Below are 18,610 nucleotides of genomic sequence, written 5' to 3'. Positions count from 1 at the left end.
CTAGTGTAGCAGACAGCTCACCTCCTGCTTCTTGTGTTCTGAAATTTAACTCTTTGATTCTTTTTCATTTGCTAGTATGCAATGACAGGGACAACAGTTTCAGTGCAAGATACACAGTACCACAGGTAAATCAAAAGGGGCAGAAGTGCTGATAGAACAGGAATGTATAGTCACTGTTAGATGAAGAAACAGGTGTTTTACATGGCCAAATGCAATTAAAATATGAAAGAGAAATGAGTGAACTGATTCACTGATAACACTGTTTTAAGTTGTATATATTTTTCTCCGGTTTTTCACTTGACAAGTTAAAAAAAAAATCACATTTATTCAATTCATTTCCTGATTCCAAATGTAGCTTTAAGAGAGGTAAGACTCACTTGAGGATCTCTGCTATATGAATTCATTCATTATGAAACAAGAAACTGACATTCTTAAATTTGCTTTTTAAGTTCTGCCTTATCTAAGGTTTTTTGCGCTTCTTCCTTTAATCGCTAGTTATTTTACACGAAGCGGTGAAATGCTTACGAATGCTTATTTTTACAACAAAACAGCAATCTGCTGCTTTCCTGTTGCCACGTACCTCAGCTTTAACCCTTCCATTTGCTTTGCTGTTAAATTCTCTGCTAAGCATTAGGCAGAAATATATCCTTTTTGGCTGCTGATTTAAGAGTAACAACCAGATGTTCCTCCCAGCCAAGGGCAGTTTTCAAGCCATCATAAACATAGGGTTTCCAGCAGGGTTTCACATTTGATATTGATTAGGGCAAATCCTGGCCCTGGCCCTGGCCCTGGCCCTCCCAGTCCCAAGGCTATAGAAGTGCTAAGAAGTAACAGAACCAGTGATCTTCCACCACGCAGGGGTAGAATTTGTGGAGCCCACACCCAGGAATTAATTCTGCCCTGCCATGAGGGTTGGGGCAAATCATGATTAGCAGAGACTAGCCAGAAAGCCCACTGCTAAATGGTTCCAGTAGCTGCTGCACTCCTTGGAATTAGTGCACAACAGCTTCCATGGAGATAGATCTACTAAGGGCCTAAGAGTTTGGGAAGGAAAGGATTCCTCCCCAGTTTAAGACTCTTAAGCACAGCTCAGCCACATCAGCCATATGTGGTGTCCAAGATTTGAGCATTTGGCTGGTCAAAAAAATTTCATGAAAAACAGAGCACTAGCCTGCTGGGTGACCTTGGGTAAGTCCTTTCAGCTCTCTGTGCCTCAGTTTTCTCATCTGTAAAATGGAAATAGCGATACAGACTCCTCTGTAAAGTGCTTTGAGATAAACAGATAAATATAAGGGTTCTGTGTATTATTATTTCAATGGAAATGTTTTGATTAAACAGAAATTTTCACAAAAAAACTGTTTCTGGCAAAACAAAAAAATGAGGTTTCTTGGGAGGTTTTTTTTGAATTTTTATTTATTTACTTTTTTATGAAAACCTGAAAAATTCTAACTAAAATGTTAGTATCTGGTGAAATCTTTGGGAAACATTTTGGTTTTGTTTTTTTTTTACTGCCAACCAATTCTAACTTCATTAATACCTAGTTAATTCCTGACAGTCCTAACATTACAAGCTAGGTCATCAGAAAGATAGGGCAAAAACTGGCATATCTGGAGTGAGGCTGTTGAAAGGGAGTTATCAGCCCCATGGTACCTTCTCTTCACCACCCATGGGACTGTAAAGAAAGGACAGTTGAATCTCCGAGGTGCAAAGACCAATTAGATTCCAGTACTGGGTTTACAATGGCATGGTGCCCACACTCAGAAGGGGCCTCATCACCCAGACAGTGACTCTATGTCTCTGCGTTCCAACCCGAGGCCCTACCCCAACTCAGCTTCTTCCTCCAAGGCCTTGCCTGCTGCTTGCTCCTTTCCGCCCCCTCTCCCACCTCCCCTCTCACTCTTCTCCCTCCCACCCTTATGCGAGCAGTGGGCAGAGTATAGGGAGACAGTGGGGGCGGGGCCACAGGCTGGGCATTGGGGCTCACAAAAAAGATTAATTCAGCCCTGATTTCATTTCATCAACTTATAATTGAGGTGTGCTACACAATGCAACTTGGCATCACAGGAAGGGAGAGGGGGGAGACAGGGAACAGACAGAGTGTCCCAGTTTCAGGGGGTATGTTCTGGGAGGTGAATCCTCCTGGAAAGGACTGTTAACCTTCATCAAAAGAACAAAGTCCTGGAAGATTCAGCAGAAAACTGTAGACCTCATATTTAAAAAGGGGTAGCCACGGATCAGAAAAATAAAAGGAAGAAAAAATAAATGTCACTCTGCTACTTTTTAACCAACACTAGAAATTTTCATGCAAATTCTAATCCTACTTGCATATATACACATATACTGGAACATTACCCCTCCCCACAAGTTTTAGACACCGAAAAAGTATGCTTTGAAATTGCTTCCGTACTATCCATGTAAATGTATTTCTTCATCTTTTTTTTTTTTTGAGAGAGGCAGAAAGAAAGCCACTATTTATATAAAATTTACAGTATTATTCTTCTGTGATGCTCAGCTGCTTAGAGCCAGTCAACAGAGGAAATCCCAGTTCAAAGACAAATCATATTCTCATGCCTTACCGCTGGCATCATTAGTGGCATTACTGATCTGTTGTTCACAAAAATATGAAGTAAACAAAAGCCAAAATTGCACAGCCCCATTGATAGGAAAAGTAAATTGTTCACTTAACGAAGAAGAAAAAGACAGCATAGCACAGAGATCATTTCCTCCACTGACCCAAAAGTTACAGACAAGGGAGGGTAAAAGAAATGTAAGAATTATAAATGTATTTCTAAAACTCAAACCCACATATATCCCAAAAGGTACACTAAAGAAATGGTCAGATTATAAACCATTTTATTAAAGTTCCTTCATAAACTAAGCATTCAGAAATAGTCAAAAGTGGGCTTAATGGGATTTGTACCTACTGATTTTATTTTTTTTTACTGTAACTATGACAAAGCCTTGTTTTACAAAGATGTTACAAGTTGTCCTGCTTTAGAAAATTGGACCTCGCAGCTGTGGTCTGCTCACAGGAGGAATAAGTACTATAGGTTGATCAGTGAAGTGCTGCGTTCAAGGACAGACAGATGCATGTGATTCTGTAAGACTACAATTGCCAATACGAGATAATCAGTTAAGAGCAAATTTTACAAGGAGTTTCTTGCTGGGAATGAGTGGGTGCTTTCAATCAAACGTTCACATGTATACCATATATTAAATAGGATTCTCAGGATTATGTGAGCAGAGTTAGTCTGTAAACAAATCTGCAGATGCACAAAACAAAAGTGGCTGATTGCCGCCTCTGATAAAATCCTATTATTCTCATGACATCACCTGTAGTATTGAAATAAATAGCAAGTGATGCTCAAAGTATTGAAATTAACAATTATTTCAAACGCCTTGCTATTTGTTGATATACTTCATATGTCATTTTGACTGACAGCCTCTTTTTTCATTTTTAATAGTGCCGTTGTATTTAAACAGCATATATAAAGCAGTGCAGCTTAGCTTGAGACAGGGCATTCATCTTCACTTGTTAAGGGATCCACAAGTGGTGGTGTCATCTTCTCTGTGGTGAAGATACATGTCATCTCTATAGTAAGTATGTGTGCACACAGTGCAGAAAATAGCCTCCTGCACACCTGACAGTTTGCGTGTTTGAATAGATACACACAATAGACAAAGTGTATATACATCACAGATGAAGTCGATAATTAAAAATAATTTAGCCATATAATAAAGCAATTTGTATACTAATATTAAAACAGCCATATTAGGAAAAGGTTAGCCATTTAGGGCCTGGACAGATGCTGAGCATCTGTTATTCCCAGTGAAGCTTTAATTCCCATTCACAAATTAAAGGAGATACAATTAGGGCTAATATAGTAACCCCAGCCCTGGATTTATAAATTCACATCAGGCAGAGCAGGGTGTGGGGAGAAAGAGAGGAAGAGAACCAGGAGATTTCAGAAATGGATTGGACCGATCGTATTCAGTCATCAGTTTGCCTTCTTTGAGAATGCTATTGTTCCAGCTGATCTTCCAATACACCAACATCATGTTGTAAAGGGTTATGAAAAGCTGTATTAGTCGGTGCATCTAGAAGTGCTAGGAACCTAACCTTGTGCCACTTATTTTGAGAGCCCAGCTCATAGATGCCCACCTCACACAAAGGCCAATGTAGACGGCAACTCTGGAGAGCATTTTCAGTCTGGTTCATTCTTATATACAGGGTTCTTACAGGATGATCCCTCCTCCTTTCCATTATAAACAGCATTTTTTCCTAGACATGCCCAAAGTGACTATGTCTACCTCAGCAACTGCTAAAACCCACACTGACTCATCTACAAAGATTCCAAATTCCTCATGATCGGGAAGATGGAACAATGATTAATAATGATACTTTGCACGTCAGTAAAGTCTTTCACTAGAGGAGCTCAGTAGTTTCATAAATAAATTAAACTATCGCTGTCAGATTGGTATTTTATAGATGGGGGAAATGAAATTGTTTACAGGTCACATGATTCACCACAGGTGATATAGCAAGTCAGTGGCAGAGTCAGGAATAGAGCCCAGGAGTTCTGATTTACAGTAACTTGTTCTAACAAAAATGAAAGAGGAGGTGTGATGAGGTGGGGTTTTCCTCCTTCTTATGTTGTATGTGAATCTTATTGTTTTGCATGAATACGGTGCGTACCTCAGTTTCCCTGCATACTGCACCAAAGCCTAGGTGGTGGGGATAACTGTGTGTCACTTTTGCTGAGGCCCTCGGGGGCAGGGGAGGCTGCCCAGCTGCATGCATGTAAGCAATGGACAGTGCCCTTCATAACCTGAGAACCAGGAAGGGGATGTGACCAGGTGACACTTTGCCCAGGAACCAAGACAAAGACCTGGAGGAGGGGCAATGGGCATGTTGGAGGACAAGCAGTGGGGTCCAGTTCAGTCTCCTGTTTGGGACCCAGGAGAGGGAGTCCAGGGGCTCCACACCCTGGATGCCCTCAAGATGGGCTTTGCTGGAAATTCCTGACTTCTGTGCTAACAAATTCTGTTCTACATTGTGTTCCTGTCAACTAATAAACCCTTCTGTTTTACATGCTGACTGAGAGTCACTGCTGACTGCAGAGCTGGGGTGTAGGGCCCCTCTGGCTTCCCCAAGGTCCCATGCAGGTGGACCTGCTGTGGGAAGTACATGGTAGGAACAGGGGTGCTGAATGCTCCAAGGTCAGACCCAGGAAGGCCATAGCTGAGGAGGCTTTTTGCCCTGAGGGGAGTGATGCTACCCCAGAGTCCTGGCTCACTTCATACACTGGGCCTGTGACTCCATGACAGGAGGAGAAGGAAAAACAGATGAAAGGAAGGTAGGAGCAAGAAACTGAAAAGGAATAAAGATGAAATAGTGGATGCTGAGGAAGGCAGTGACCCATTTTGTTGTTCTTTTTTTTTCTTTTTCCTGGCTCTAACTCCTATAGCCCTTCTCTTGTGCGAATCACTTTGTTCTAGAAATTCTCCCTTCTGAAACTCAACTACAACAAAAGATCATCCCTGGCACTAATGTAACCCTTACATTATGGGCAGCTACGGTTTGCAATTTGGTGTTTTGGTACTATACAGCATAATAATATAAAAGAGAACAAAGAAAGTTTTAAACTTAGCCAGTTCTTTCTCCTTTCCTCTTTTATTTTTTTAGCATTGGAGTGGAGACAGACTTAACTATGGTACTTAATTTTGATTTTAGAAATTGATTTTCCACTCTATTTTCTGCTGGTGCTTGGGAAGCTCTAGTGAGCCACACAATTAACATTACAAACTTTAGCAACCTTAAAAAAAACAAAAACACTTTAGCAATGCCAGTTTTGCTCTTACCTTTGCCTGTGGTTCAGCATAAATTTGTCACAAGTACCCAAATAACTTCAAAAATTTCTAAAATTCAGCAAAGTAAACAGTACAAAATTCAAGTGGCACCTAATTTACCATTAAGCTGCTTACATTCTTGCGACAAATGAAAGTAAGCAGTATGCTGTTACCATCAGACTTGTATTTGTATGGTGAAATAAAAAAAAACAAACAATAAAACCCCACACACTATATCCTTGAGGAGGGAAAGAGAAAGAATAAACCGCATATGACAGATGCTTGTCGCGTATGTTGGTAGGGCACTTCTTGGAAGGTACTGAGACACAATGGTGATGAATGCCATGTATAAACGAACAGAATGCAATTAATTTCAGTGAGAGGAGGCTCATATTCTTACCATCTACATATCTATGTTAGGACTTATATGGCCCCCAGCACTAAAAATCAGAATGCCTCACAATCTTTGACATATTTATCCTCACAACAACTCTGTGAGTTAAGGCAGAGCTAGTTCCCTTTTACATAGATGAGCAACTGGGTATTAAATGATATGTCTACACAGCAGCTGGGAGGTGTAATATCCAGCATGGGTTCCTTACATGTGTTAGCTCTGCTCAGGGTACTGCCTAAAAATAGAGGTGTGGCCATGACAGCAGAGATGACTACTTGGACTAGCCACCTGAATATATACAGGGGGGGATCAGGAGGGACTGTATATGGGCAGCTAGCCCAAGCCTTTGTCCATGGTGCTACTGTCAGAAAGTGAAGGTAACTGTAGAGACGCTGATCAAATCAGTGTGCAGTGGGGCAGCTGCCCCACACGGGGGAAGGGTTAAAGCAGGCCAGAGGGAGCCTGCGCAGAACCGTCCAAGCTGGGCAGGGTAGCAGAGCAGGAGGAGCTTCTGGCTGATCGCTGCCAGGCTGAGGCCCTGGAGGAGCTAAGGCTGCCCCCACTTCCCCTGAGAGAAGTGGCCAACACAGACTGCAGTTTGCCCCTGCAGCAAGGGACTAGCCTAGTGACTGCAACAAGCCATTGGGGCAAGTGGCTATCAACTGCCAGTTCCCCCAAAAGGAGGGGAGACAGTGGAGTGGGGCACAGCCGGAAGGCTTTGCCCCAGAAGAGGACGCTGTGGTCTGGGAACAAACGCGGGTCACAGAGTGGTGGAGACAGCAAAGCAGGAGTAACGGCGAGCGAGACACTACTGGAGAAGGGTGCCCTGCAGAAGGATTTGAGCTAATTGCACAATGGTCAACAGGAGGTGCCATGGTGGTGAGTCTTCCACCATTACATGGTGAAACGGGGCCAGCATAATTGCCATAAAAATCACTTTGTACCTCTTTACCAAGCCACCTTCCTCTCCTCATTCAAACCCTTCCTAACAAAGCTACGACTGCACTGCATACAACTCTGCTCTGTCATCCAGGAGAAGAAAGTCAATTTAACAGAACCATCGCTGGTCAAAGAACCTCAAGTTCTTTATCAAGATTTCTTCATCATAAAATCAGAACATTTGACCAGCTCTAATGCTCACTGGCAGTCTAAATTGTATGGGCCATCAGCCTTCAGCTGGGCTCCAAGCCTACAGAATTTTAAAAAACTCTCTGCTCTATGATGGTATTTCCAGGCAATAGTTTATTTTTTATTTCTAAATTTCACAGCTAAGCAATCCACCTTCATCCCTTTGCCAAATCAGCTATTGTCACTCCAGACACTTCAACATTCCTCTCACGTGGCATGCGTGTGCTACAATGGAAACAGTGGAATGACCTCACTACCCTCCAAACCGATGGAAAAGTCCCTAAGAAAGGAGGGAAGAGTATGATAAAAGCAGGTAATTGGTCCCTGTTTCACCACCACCACAGCAATATTATAGTAGCTTTTCACTTTCCATACGTAGCTGTTGCTGAACCGGAATGTAAAACAGACAAGGGACAGTTTGACCCTGGCTGGACACATTTTGAATTAAAAACACTTGGTTTGCCATGTTCTGTCTTTTGCCCTCCACACAGCAGTGTGCCAGGATAAACAGCCCCACAAAGCATGGTAACATGTTAGCCTCTTAATCTGAGTTGTTGGGAAGCAGGTGGAAAGGAACACCTTCTGCAGTGGGTTGAACTAAAGGTGCTGTCTCCTTGCTTCAGTTTCAGAGAATCAGGCAGAAAGTAATGTGAAAAACCACACTCTTAAATGGTTCAGTGGTAACGTGGGAATACCTATAAAGCATACAAAAATAATCATCTGCAAGGTTTGCCTTCAGAATCATTTTAAAAATAAGTGATTCTCAATGCCATTAAGGGCCAATAAGAACTGCAAGTTTAAGGGAAGGCAAGGGCCAGTTGCTCTACCACCTAAGGTGACAGACAAAATTGTCCATTGGTTAATAGACAAATTCTCTTATTTCACCAAATCAGACTGGGCAGAGATCAGAGCAAAAATTTCTCAGCATCTGAGCCAATGAACTGCTAATCTGACACTCCCTCAGTGCCACCAAAGAGGCTCTTCCAGTGTTGCAAACTGTGATTTTATCACTAGTCTCATGGAACTTCATGTTATTCTGAAAACCTCAGCTGCTGAAATCAAGAGATGGCACAAAAATTGCAGCTTTCATATTTAAAAAAAAAAAAGTTTCTAGCCCTCAAAGCTGATGGGAAAAGCTTGAAAACATGACTTGTGTCACTTAAAACCTCAGAAACCAGAAGGCAAATAAAAAGAAAACATACTGGTAACTTATTCCTGTTTCGTTTTTTTAAAGTCACACAAGTTTAAAGTCAATTCCTGATTTGTCGAGGTCTTACTCATGATTTTGAGCACAGTGGGTTTGATCACAGCCATGATCAGAAATAAAGTGTTAGTTCATAATATGCAATTTAGCAAACATGGTGGCATTCAAAACTAGGTGTGGGTGCTCTCGTGTTTCAATGGTGTTTGAAGGTGAAAACTCAGATCAAGGACATATATCACCGTTGCGGATTCCACCTACACGTCAGCTTTGAGAAAAGCCACCATCTCTCATCTTTTGTTTTAGTGGCAAGTAACGTGAAACAAAGGAGCCCTGGTTCATTCTGCTAGATCCAGAGTTAGACCTATGAATGGATTTGCTGTATTAGTTAGGAATTAATCTTAAAAGGGATAGATTGTGTGTATCAATTGCATGGGCATACATGGTCAAGTGGGTGCATAAGGTGCCCCATATCCATTCTTTCATGGCTAATCAAGGGCCTCCCAGATAGCATGGACTGATTTATCCTGTGCTTTTTGGAGCACTAGCCACTCCACACCATCCTCTGAAATAGACACACCAAAGGGAAAGATTTGCTCCATCTTAATGGACAAAGCAGGTTACTTAACCACCATGCAAAGTAAGCAGCCTTAGAAGAGATTGTCTCCCTTGGGAGATGGTAGACTAGGAAAAGGTAAGAATTTCACTGGGGATTGGAAACACCCCTATCGATGAGTTTATTGCCTTCTAAGGGGGAGTTCTCCCTGCCATCAGGAGACAGGAGACAGCATGGTAACAGAAAGGGGCAAGAGCAGATGATTCCTCCTCTGTACAAACATAGTAGTGTGACCCTGAAGGGCCATCACCTATAACACTCTGGCCACCTAACAATATCCTATATTTACCCAACTCTTCCCACAGTACTGAACAGGCTGCATTGTTCTCACCGCTAAGGCTGCAGGAGACCTTCTGACTGGATATTGCTTCAACCACTTGTACCTCCAGCTTATTTGTGCTTTTGAATTCACTGTTTCCAGAGTCTGGAGCAGTTCTTCCGTGCTCCTGGTTGCTTCTGCAAATACTGTCGAGGAATTCAACCAATACCCAAACCTGCCCCTTGATACACTGACAACTTGTGAATGCTCATACCTCACTTTTAAAAATCCCCTTTTGGGCACTGAGACAATGGAGATCCAGACACCCAAAGGGTGGACAGAAGGTTTAAAGCCAAAAAAATAAACAGTTCAACCAAGTGATTGCATACCATGTTACTCTACTGTAAGAGAGTATTGAGTAAGATCTTTTATGAAAGCTTGTAAAGCACAGAACTGAATACTCATTATGAGCTGTATAAAAGTTATGGTTATGAATGCATGTATATGTATGTAAGCAGAGTCTGAATGAACTCTCCCCTGACATCTAGTGGTGAGCTGTGGAAAAGGATTTCAGGAGCTGATCTTGTTTGTATGGACATACTCACCCTGCCTAGGTGCTCAGCATGATGGGATTGCTTGCCCAAATGATCACTTGTGGTGGGTGCTGGATCCCCAGTCTCCTTGTTATTGGGGCAGGAGTAATAAAGAGTTGTTATCCTTATTGTGTGGACCCAGGGCAGCAGAACTGTACCTGGCATACCCTGTTGGAGGGACTCACCCTCAACTGAATGGCACTTGCTAGGTAGCAGACATGGATTCCAAAGCCCAATGAGTTAAGAGAGGGTGGGGATAGGTACTTGTACTGGGAGCTCTTTAAGGGTCCCAGACACTATTTGATCCTTCCTCTCTCCACAGTATAATAAAAGAGCTAATTTAGACTCAATTGAGAATCTTGTTACATGCTGCAGAGCTGAAAATCACTGATACCCAGGTTTAAGTATTAGACCTACTTTGGGACAGTGTCTCTATTGCAAGAAACTGCCCAGTGTGCTTCAGGAGTGAGGTTCCCCCACTAACAGCTGAAATCACTGAGAGTTTGGTGAGTGGCCAGCCAGGTGGCTGTTTGAGAGGCATGGTGAGTGGCCAGCAGGGAGACTGGTGGAGAGGGCCAGAGCAGAGAGAGGCGGGCAATTGGCTGCTGGGGCAACGAGCAAGTGCCCGAGCAGCGGGGAGTGTAAGATGCTTCCTTACCCACCCCCAACCTTCTACCCAGGGTGGGAGGTGAACTCCCTGGATGAACCTCTGAACTCTGGGGCAGCACTGGCCAAGGACAGCAACTGTGTGTGGCGTGCAGAGAATGGATGGGCACATTAAAGGGACTTTTGGGTTGCTGTACTTAAGAACCTGAGGGGAAAAGGACACTGCCCAGCTTACTTGGGGCTGGGTCTTTGCTCATGGTTTATGTTTATGAACCCTAGTGTTTTCCCAAGTTAATGCTGAGTTACTTCCATCCTTTTATTAAAATTTTTTGCTACACTCGGACTCTGTGCTTGCAAGAGGCGAAGTATTGCCTCTTAGAGGCATTGAGGAGGTCGTTTGTAATTGTCCGAGGTCACTGGGTGGGGGCTCCAGCTGGTTTCGTGTTGTAGGGTTGAAAAGGAATGTCTAGCTACTGAACCCAGCCCTTATTGCTGCTGGCTCCACCTGGCAGAAGGGTTACATGTGTATATATAGACAGCTTCTCACAACATGGCAGTGAAGTGATCAAGCAAGGAAGGGGCTACCACCCCAATCAGACAATAGTGCCTTCAAGCACCAGAGCCATTGTCCCACCCAGGAAATGAGGAACCATCAAAACAAATGGGAACAGCTTAAAACCGAAAAGAAAATTCCAGTCTTTGAAAACTAAGAAATGAGGGCCTTTTCCTCACCTTGTCATGACTGAAGGAAAACAAAAACAGCAAACCCTTTTAAAATGGATGAGGTTTGAAATGAAATCCTTGGACAAACTGAGGGACAGCCTGCAGGTAGGACGCTGTGTATGAAATCCTGGATCCTCCCAGTAGCTAGGGGACACATGGGGAAATTGTTCACAGGCAATAGGTAACTTGTATTAGAAAAGGGAGTTTATCTAATATGAAATGTAAAGCCTAAGGGTGAATCTTTGTTTATTTTCTGTGTAACCTGTAGATGTTTGCTTCCCTTACTATTTTATCTTTAAATCTATGTTTTTTGTACTGAATACACTTTCTGTTTATTTTTACCCCAAGCAGGTCTCTGCTGTTGAAACTGAGGACTGTACGCAGCAAAGTGAACTGATAACTGGGGATGGGGGGTTGGGAGGGGGCTGGTTTCATGCTTTCAGCAATGCCGAACCAGAGGAGAATGGTCCAAATATCTGGTAACTAAAAACACAGGGAGGAAGGATTTGGGAGACTCAGGATTGGAAGGGCTCTTGGTGTCACCCTGGAAGTAGTAACTAGGCTGATAGACTCATAGACTTTAAGGTCAGAAGGGACCATTATGATCATCTAGTCTGACCTCCTGCACAATGCAGGCCACAGAATCTCACCCATCCACTTCTATAACAAACCCCTAATGTAGGTCTGAGTAATTGAGTCCTCAAATTGTGGTTGAAGACTCAAGCTGCAGAGAATCCTCCAGCAAGTGACCCGTGCCCCATGCTATAGAGGAAGGCCAAAAACCTCCAGGGCCTCTGTCAGCCTGCCCTGGAGCAAAACTCCTTCCCGATCCCAAATATGGCGATCAGCTAAACCCTGAGCATGTGAGCTCACCAGCCAGCACTCAGGAAAGAATCCCGGATAACTCAGATCCCACCCATCTAACATCCCATCACAGAACACTGGGCATACTACCTGGGATAATCAAGAGCCATTGCCAAAATTAAATGCCCAAAATTAGGCATCCCATCATACAATCCCGCATAACTTATCAAGCTTAGTCTGAAGCAGAATATGTCTTTTGCCCCCACTAACTCCCTTGGAAGGCTGTTCCAGACTTCACTCCTCTATGGTTAGAAACTTTTGTCTAATTCAAGTCTAAACTTCCTAGTGTCCAGTTTGTATCCATGTGTTCTTGTGTTCACATTGGTACTAAGCTTTAAATAACTCCTCTCCCTCCCTAATATTAATCCCTCTGATATATTATAAGAGCAATCAATCCCCCTCATCTTCTTTGTGTTAGGCAAACAAGCCAGCTCTTGAGTCTCCTCATAAGATAGGTTTTCCATTCCTCGGACATCCTAAGAACCCTGTCTCTGAACCTGTTCCAGTTGAATTCATCCTTCTAAACATGAGAGATCAGAACTGCACACAGTATTCCAATGAGGTCTCACCAGTGCCTTATATAACGGTACTAACATCTCCTTATCTTTGCTGGAAATACCTCGCCTGAATATCCTAAAACTGCCATTAGCTTTTTATCACATGGCGGCTCATAGTCATGCTGTAGATCAATCAATACCTCGAGGTCCTTCTCTTCCGTTATCTTCCAACTGATGCGTCCCCAATTTATAAACAAACTTGTTATTAATCCTAAATGCATGACCTTGCACTTTTCACTATTAAATTTCATCCTATTACTATTACTCTGTTTACAAGGTCATCCAATCTTCTTGTATGATATCCCTCTCCTTCTCTGTCTAGCAATACCTCCAGTTGTGTCATCTGCAAACTTTATAGCACATTCCTGCTTTTGTGCCAAGGTCAGTAATAAAAGGTTAAAGTAAGATGGGTCCCAAAACTGATCCTGAGGAACTCCACAGTAACACCCTTCCAGCCTGATAGTTCACCTTCAGTACAACTCATTGATGAGAGCAAGGACAAGCCCCAATGCTTGTGCACTGGCAAGTGGTGTCAGGGAGTTGAATCATAGCACACAAGGCACCCCAGTGTTAAAGGGCAAGGTTGACAGAACCCCATACTGGTCTGGTAATCCACAAAACATCACAGGCACCTATAGAGTTCATTGTATCTATGAGGCCTTTTGAAAACTACAGTTCCGGGGACTAGCCCAACCCACAGTCAATAGCAGAACTTTAAACAAGTTGGGATCACAACTCAGCACTGTATCCCACACTGCTAACCAGGCTGCCTCTTACAGTAGTTTTGCAGAAATCCTCAATAATATACCTGTAGATGCAGCCACATTATCATAGGTACTAGTATTTGCCAAGTAAGATATGCCAAGATGGACCTCTTAAGCCTCAGTATTCAAACTTGATAAGGACTAAAGCCCTGTGATACTCTCCCGGTATGAAAGAAATCACTATAACGAATAGAACAATGAATATCTTACATAAAGTATTACTGTTAGCATGCTCTAGGGAATGACATCAAAATTAAACATGCCTGCCCCCATTATTCTGTCCCTAATTAAAAAGGGCAAGAGATTAATGGTGTCTGGCCCACTCACCGTGCATAGTGCACATCAAAGGTATGATATCATAAGAAGAAACAGCGTAGCTAAGTTGCATGTAGACCCGGCTTGCGGCTCAACGCCCTCTCAGGTGCAGCCGAGAGCCAGGGCGCCTCACTTCAGGCGGCAAAGAGTTCCAGGCTGCGGTCCTTCAGCAGGGGTTAGACAAATAGTCGATAAGCCCAGGCCCTGGGTCAGGGCAGGCAATAAGCAGTTCAGAGCTCAGGCCCCTCAGCAGGGGCTGAGCACACCAATAGTCTCTAAGCCCCAAGCCCTGGGTCAGGGCGGGGCAATAAGCAGTTCAGAGCTCAGGCCCTTCAGCAGGGGCTGAGCAAACAAAGAGTCTCTATAAGCCCAGGAGAAAGGCCTCCCTAGGCCAGCAAGAGGGGGAGTCTGGCACCCTTGGAAGGGTGGCAGTGGGAACGCAGGCCCTACCACTCCACTCCATTCCAGCCCAGGGCCCTAGCAGCGGCCAAGACTCGCTGCTGTCAGTGGGGATCCTGGCCGCAACACACTGACATGGGTTCAGGCTCTTCAGGAGCCAAACCGGGGTCGTCTACCCCCGGACCACGTCCAACCTCCCCCTCTCCAGGTACCTGCGTCTCGCTGGCATCTTCCGGTGGGTCCCAGACCATGGGTTCCTCAGAATACCAGGCATGGGGAAGCTCAGGCAGCTCCCCAGGATACCAGGTATGGGGAAGCTCAGGCAGCTCCTCAGTATCCCGGGCACGGGGCAGGCTCGGTCAACCCTCCTCAGGATACCGGGCACGGGGAAGCTCAGGCAGCTCCTCAGGATACCGAGCACGGAGCAGGCTCGGCCAATCCTCCTCAGGATACCAGGCACGACGAAGCTCAGACCGAGCAGGAGCTAGGCCACCCGCGTCTGGTCTCTTCGGCGGCCGGCCTCAAAGTGAGTGCTGGGGTTGGGCTTTTGTACTTCCTGTCCCACCCCTAGATTTCCGGGGGGGTGGGAACTGGCTCCACCCACTGTGGCAGCGGTAGTGGCTCGGCCCTCTCAGGCGCAGCCGAGAGCCAGGGCACCTCACTACACATCCCCCACCTCAAGGCTGGCTCCCGTGCAGCGGGGCCAGACCCATCCATACCCCCCCAGGCGGGAAAGGAAGTCCGCGTTTGTGTGATCCTTCCTGGCCCTATGGCAAATGGTGAAGGAATAGGGCTGCAGTGCCAGGTACCATCGCTGCAGCCGCATGTTATGGTCCTTCATGCGGGCCAACCATTGGAGGGCGGCGTGGTCAGTGACCAAGGTGAACGGGGCCCCAAAGAGGTAGTACTATAGGGCATCGCAAGCCCACTTCATTGCGAGGGCTTCCTTCTTAACCACTGCGTAATTTTCCTCTCAGGGGAACAGCTTCCGTTTGATGTAGAGGACCGGATGCTCTTCCCCGTCCACCTCTTGCTCAGCCCCGAGCCCCACCTCCGAGGCGTCCGTCTGCAGGATGAATGGCTGGTTAAAATCAGGGCTATACAGGACTGACTCATGGCAGAGACTTGCTTTGAGCGTTTGAAAGGCCTCGTCACACTTGGGGGTCCATTTCCTTGTCGCAGGCTGTCCTTGGGTAGGAGCCCCATCAAGGGATCGGTGATCACTGCGAACTGGGGAATGAACCATCAATAATACCCGGCCAGCCCCAAGAACTGACGTACCTGCCATTTCGTGGCTGGCAGGGGACAGGCTGCAACAGCCTGAACCTTGTCCACGAGGGGTTTTACCTGTCCATTTCCGATGGTGTACCCCAGGTAGGTGGTTTCTTGCCAGCCAATGCGGCATTTCTTCGGGTTGGCCGTTAACCCGGCCGCCCACAGGGACCTCAGGACGGCTGTGACCCGTTCTACATGGTCCTCCCAGTAGCGGCTGTAAATGACCACGTCGTCCAGATAGGCCGCAGCATAGTCCTGATGCGGTCGGAGGAGGCGGTCCATCAAGCGCTGGAAGGTAGCCAGGGCCCCATGGAGGCCAAAGGGCATCCAGGTAAACTGGTAGAGGCCCGTAGGGGTGGCGAAGGCAGTCTTCTCCCTGGAAGCTGGATCAAGGGGGATTTGCCAGTACCCCTTACTTAAATCCAGGGTAGTAATATACCGGGCCTCTCCTAACCGGGCCAACAGCTCATCTATCCAGGGCATGTGGTATGCATCGAATTTGGAGAGGACATTAACACGCCTGAAGTCGATGCAGAATCTTTGAGAGCCATCGGGCTTGGGAACCAGCATCACGAGGCTACGCCACTCACTCTGCGAGGATTCAATCACCCCCAGGTCCAATATATTTCTTACCTCCTCGTCAATGATACGCCTCCTATGATATGGCAGGGGCCGGGTCGCCGCCCGGACCACCACTCCAGGCTTCATCTGAATCCTATGGTGTACCAGGGTGGTGCATCCCTGTTGGACAGTAAAAGTGCGGAAGAATGCTTGTAGGAGGCATCGGGTTTGTTTAAGTTGCGCCTCCATCAGCACCTCCCCAAGCTAGGGTCCCTCCGGGTCCTCGGTGTGGATTACATGGGGTCCTAGCTCAGGTTCTGGTGGGTAGGGGTTAATCAAAAGACCTTCTCATTCCCGCCACGGCTTCAGAAGGTTAATGTGGTATCGCTGTAGTTTCTTTCGCCGGTCGGGCTGGTTGATCTCATAGGTAACTGGGCCCACTTTTCTGACCACCTCATACGGTCCTTGCCACCAAGCCAGGAGCTTGGATTCATTGGAGGGAAGAAGGAGAAGGACCCGTCCCCGGGTCGAAAGTTGTGGGTCTTTGCGTTCGGATTGTAGCTCTGGGCCTGTGTTTCTTGGAAGGCTTTCAAATTCTCTCGGGCCAGGGCCCCCACCTGCCTAAGATGATCCTACAACTGGGTCACGTACTTCAAAAGGCCTTGGGCGGGGGACGCGGTTTGTTCCCAGGTTTCCAGCATTAGGTCCAAGAGGTCCCGGGGCCGGCAGCCGTACAAGAGTTCAAATGGCAAAAATTTGGTCGACGATTGGGGGACCTCTCACACCGCTAGAAGCAAGGGTGGGAGTAGCTGGTCCCATCGGCGGAGGTCCTGCGGCGGCAATCTGCGCAGCATGTCTTTTAACTGTACCTTAAATCTTTCGACTAACTCGTCGGTCTGAGAATGATATACCGACGTCCGCAGTTGTTTGATCCCCAGGAGCTCACACACTTGGCCTAGTAATCGCGAGGTGAAGTTGGTCCCTTGGTCCGTAAGGATCTCACGGGAAAGGCCGACATGGGTGAAGACCTTCACCAGTACGCCTACGATCATGCGGGCTGTGATGCTTCACAGGGGAGTCGCCTCGGGGAACCGGGTGGCATAGTCCAACATAACCAGGATGTATTGAAACCCCGCCATGCTCCCGGGGAGCGGCCCCACTAGATCCATAGCCACACGTTCGAAGGGGGTCTCGATTACGGGCATGGGCACCAGGGGCGCCTTGGGCGCCCTGGCGGGGGTGGCCACCTGGCACTCTGGGCAGGAGTTGCAGTAATGTTTTACTTCCTGATATATACCTGGCCAAAAGAAGCGGGTCAGTATCTGGGCCAGCGTCTTTTCGTGACCCAGGTGTCCGGCTGCTGGGACATCATGGGCCAACTTCAGGACCACCTGTCGATGACATTGGGGTACGAGGAATTGGGTCCGGGGCTCCCTGGCATGTGGGTCTCTCTCGACTCAATACAGGCGATCTTGTTGCAGCTCAAAGTGCGGCCACTGCGCTTCCCTGCCGGGGTCGAGGACAGTCCCATCCACGGCGGCCAATTGTTCATATGCCTGCTTGAGGGTAGGGTCAGCCCTTTGGTCTCGGCAAAAATCCGTGGGGGCCGAGGGATCCTCCACCGTTCCCGGGCAGATGTCCTCCAATCCTTCTGGCTGGCTGGCGGGGTCGTGGGCCTCCGGCTGATCTTCCTCGGCTTCGGGGGTGGGGGCTGAGGGATCCTCCACCACTCCCAGGCAGATGTCCTCCAATCCTTCCGGACGGCCTGCGGGGTCGCGGGCCTCCGGCTCAATCTTCCTCAGCTTCGGGGGTCTCCCCTTCGAAGGCAGCATGGGCTCTGGGCCATCCCTGGGTGGCGGTGCAGGACTGCGGGAAACTCGGCCAGTCCCGGCCCAGGATCACCGGATATTGCGAGTTGCGGCGCGAGGCCACCACCATCAACCGCGGTGATCTCATCAATCATCAGTTGGGTCCGGGTGCTGGGTAGGGTCTGATGTCCCCGTGGATACACTGTAGCTGGATTTTTTTTTCCGGTGCGGCATCAGCCGGGGACCCAAACGTTACCGGATCAACGTCTGCCCACAGCCCGAGTCGAGGAGGGCCGTTGTCGGGTACCCCTCAACCATCACGGGCACGGTGATCTTGGCTGCCTGGGACCGGCGGGCGCAGGTTTCCCCTGAACAGACCTGGCCAAAGGTGCACTCGAGTCCGGGGCAGTCCCATTGTAGATGGCCATACTCCCCGCAGGAGAAACAGGGCCCCCAGTCTGCTTGTCCGGCCCGAGGTCTGGTCCCAAGAGTGTCCACCAGAGGGTTCCGGGGGGCCCCCGCAGCATTGGAGTCGGGGTCCGAGCGGATCACCCGGGGAGCTGTGGTGTGGGTCTGGGCCTCGGCCCCCTGACATGAAACTCGTCCATCAGCCCGGACGACTGTCGATCTTTTTCTCAGAGCGTAGGGCGCTCTGCCCCAATGGGGCCTGCGCAAACCGCCGGGCCCACCAGTACTT

At 47.1% G+C, this 18,610-nt stretch overlaps 1 protein-coding gene across 11 annotated transcripts in view; it reads right to left on the bottom strand.

Annotated features, from left to right (window-relative positions):
• DLG2 (discs large MAGUK scaffold protein 2) overlaps positions 1–18,610 on the bottom strand; it is a 1,558,615-nt gene that overhangs the window by 752,989 nt on the left and 787,016 nt on the right. The gene's annotated exons all lie outside the window — the stretch shown is intronic.

Source organism: Chelonoidis abingdonii, chromosome 1, assembly GCF_003597395.2.
Source record: "Chelonoidis abingdonii isolate Lonesome George chromosome 1, CheloAbing_2.0, whole genome shotgun sequence".
NCBI classification, from domain to species: Eukaryota; Metazoa; Chordata; order Testudines; family Testudinidae; genus Chelonoidis; species Chelonoidis abingdonii.
This window is presented reverse-complemented; position numbering and strand designations above follow the sequence as displayed.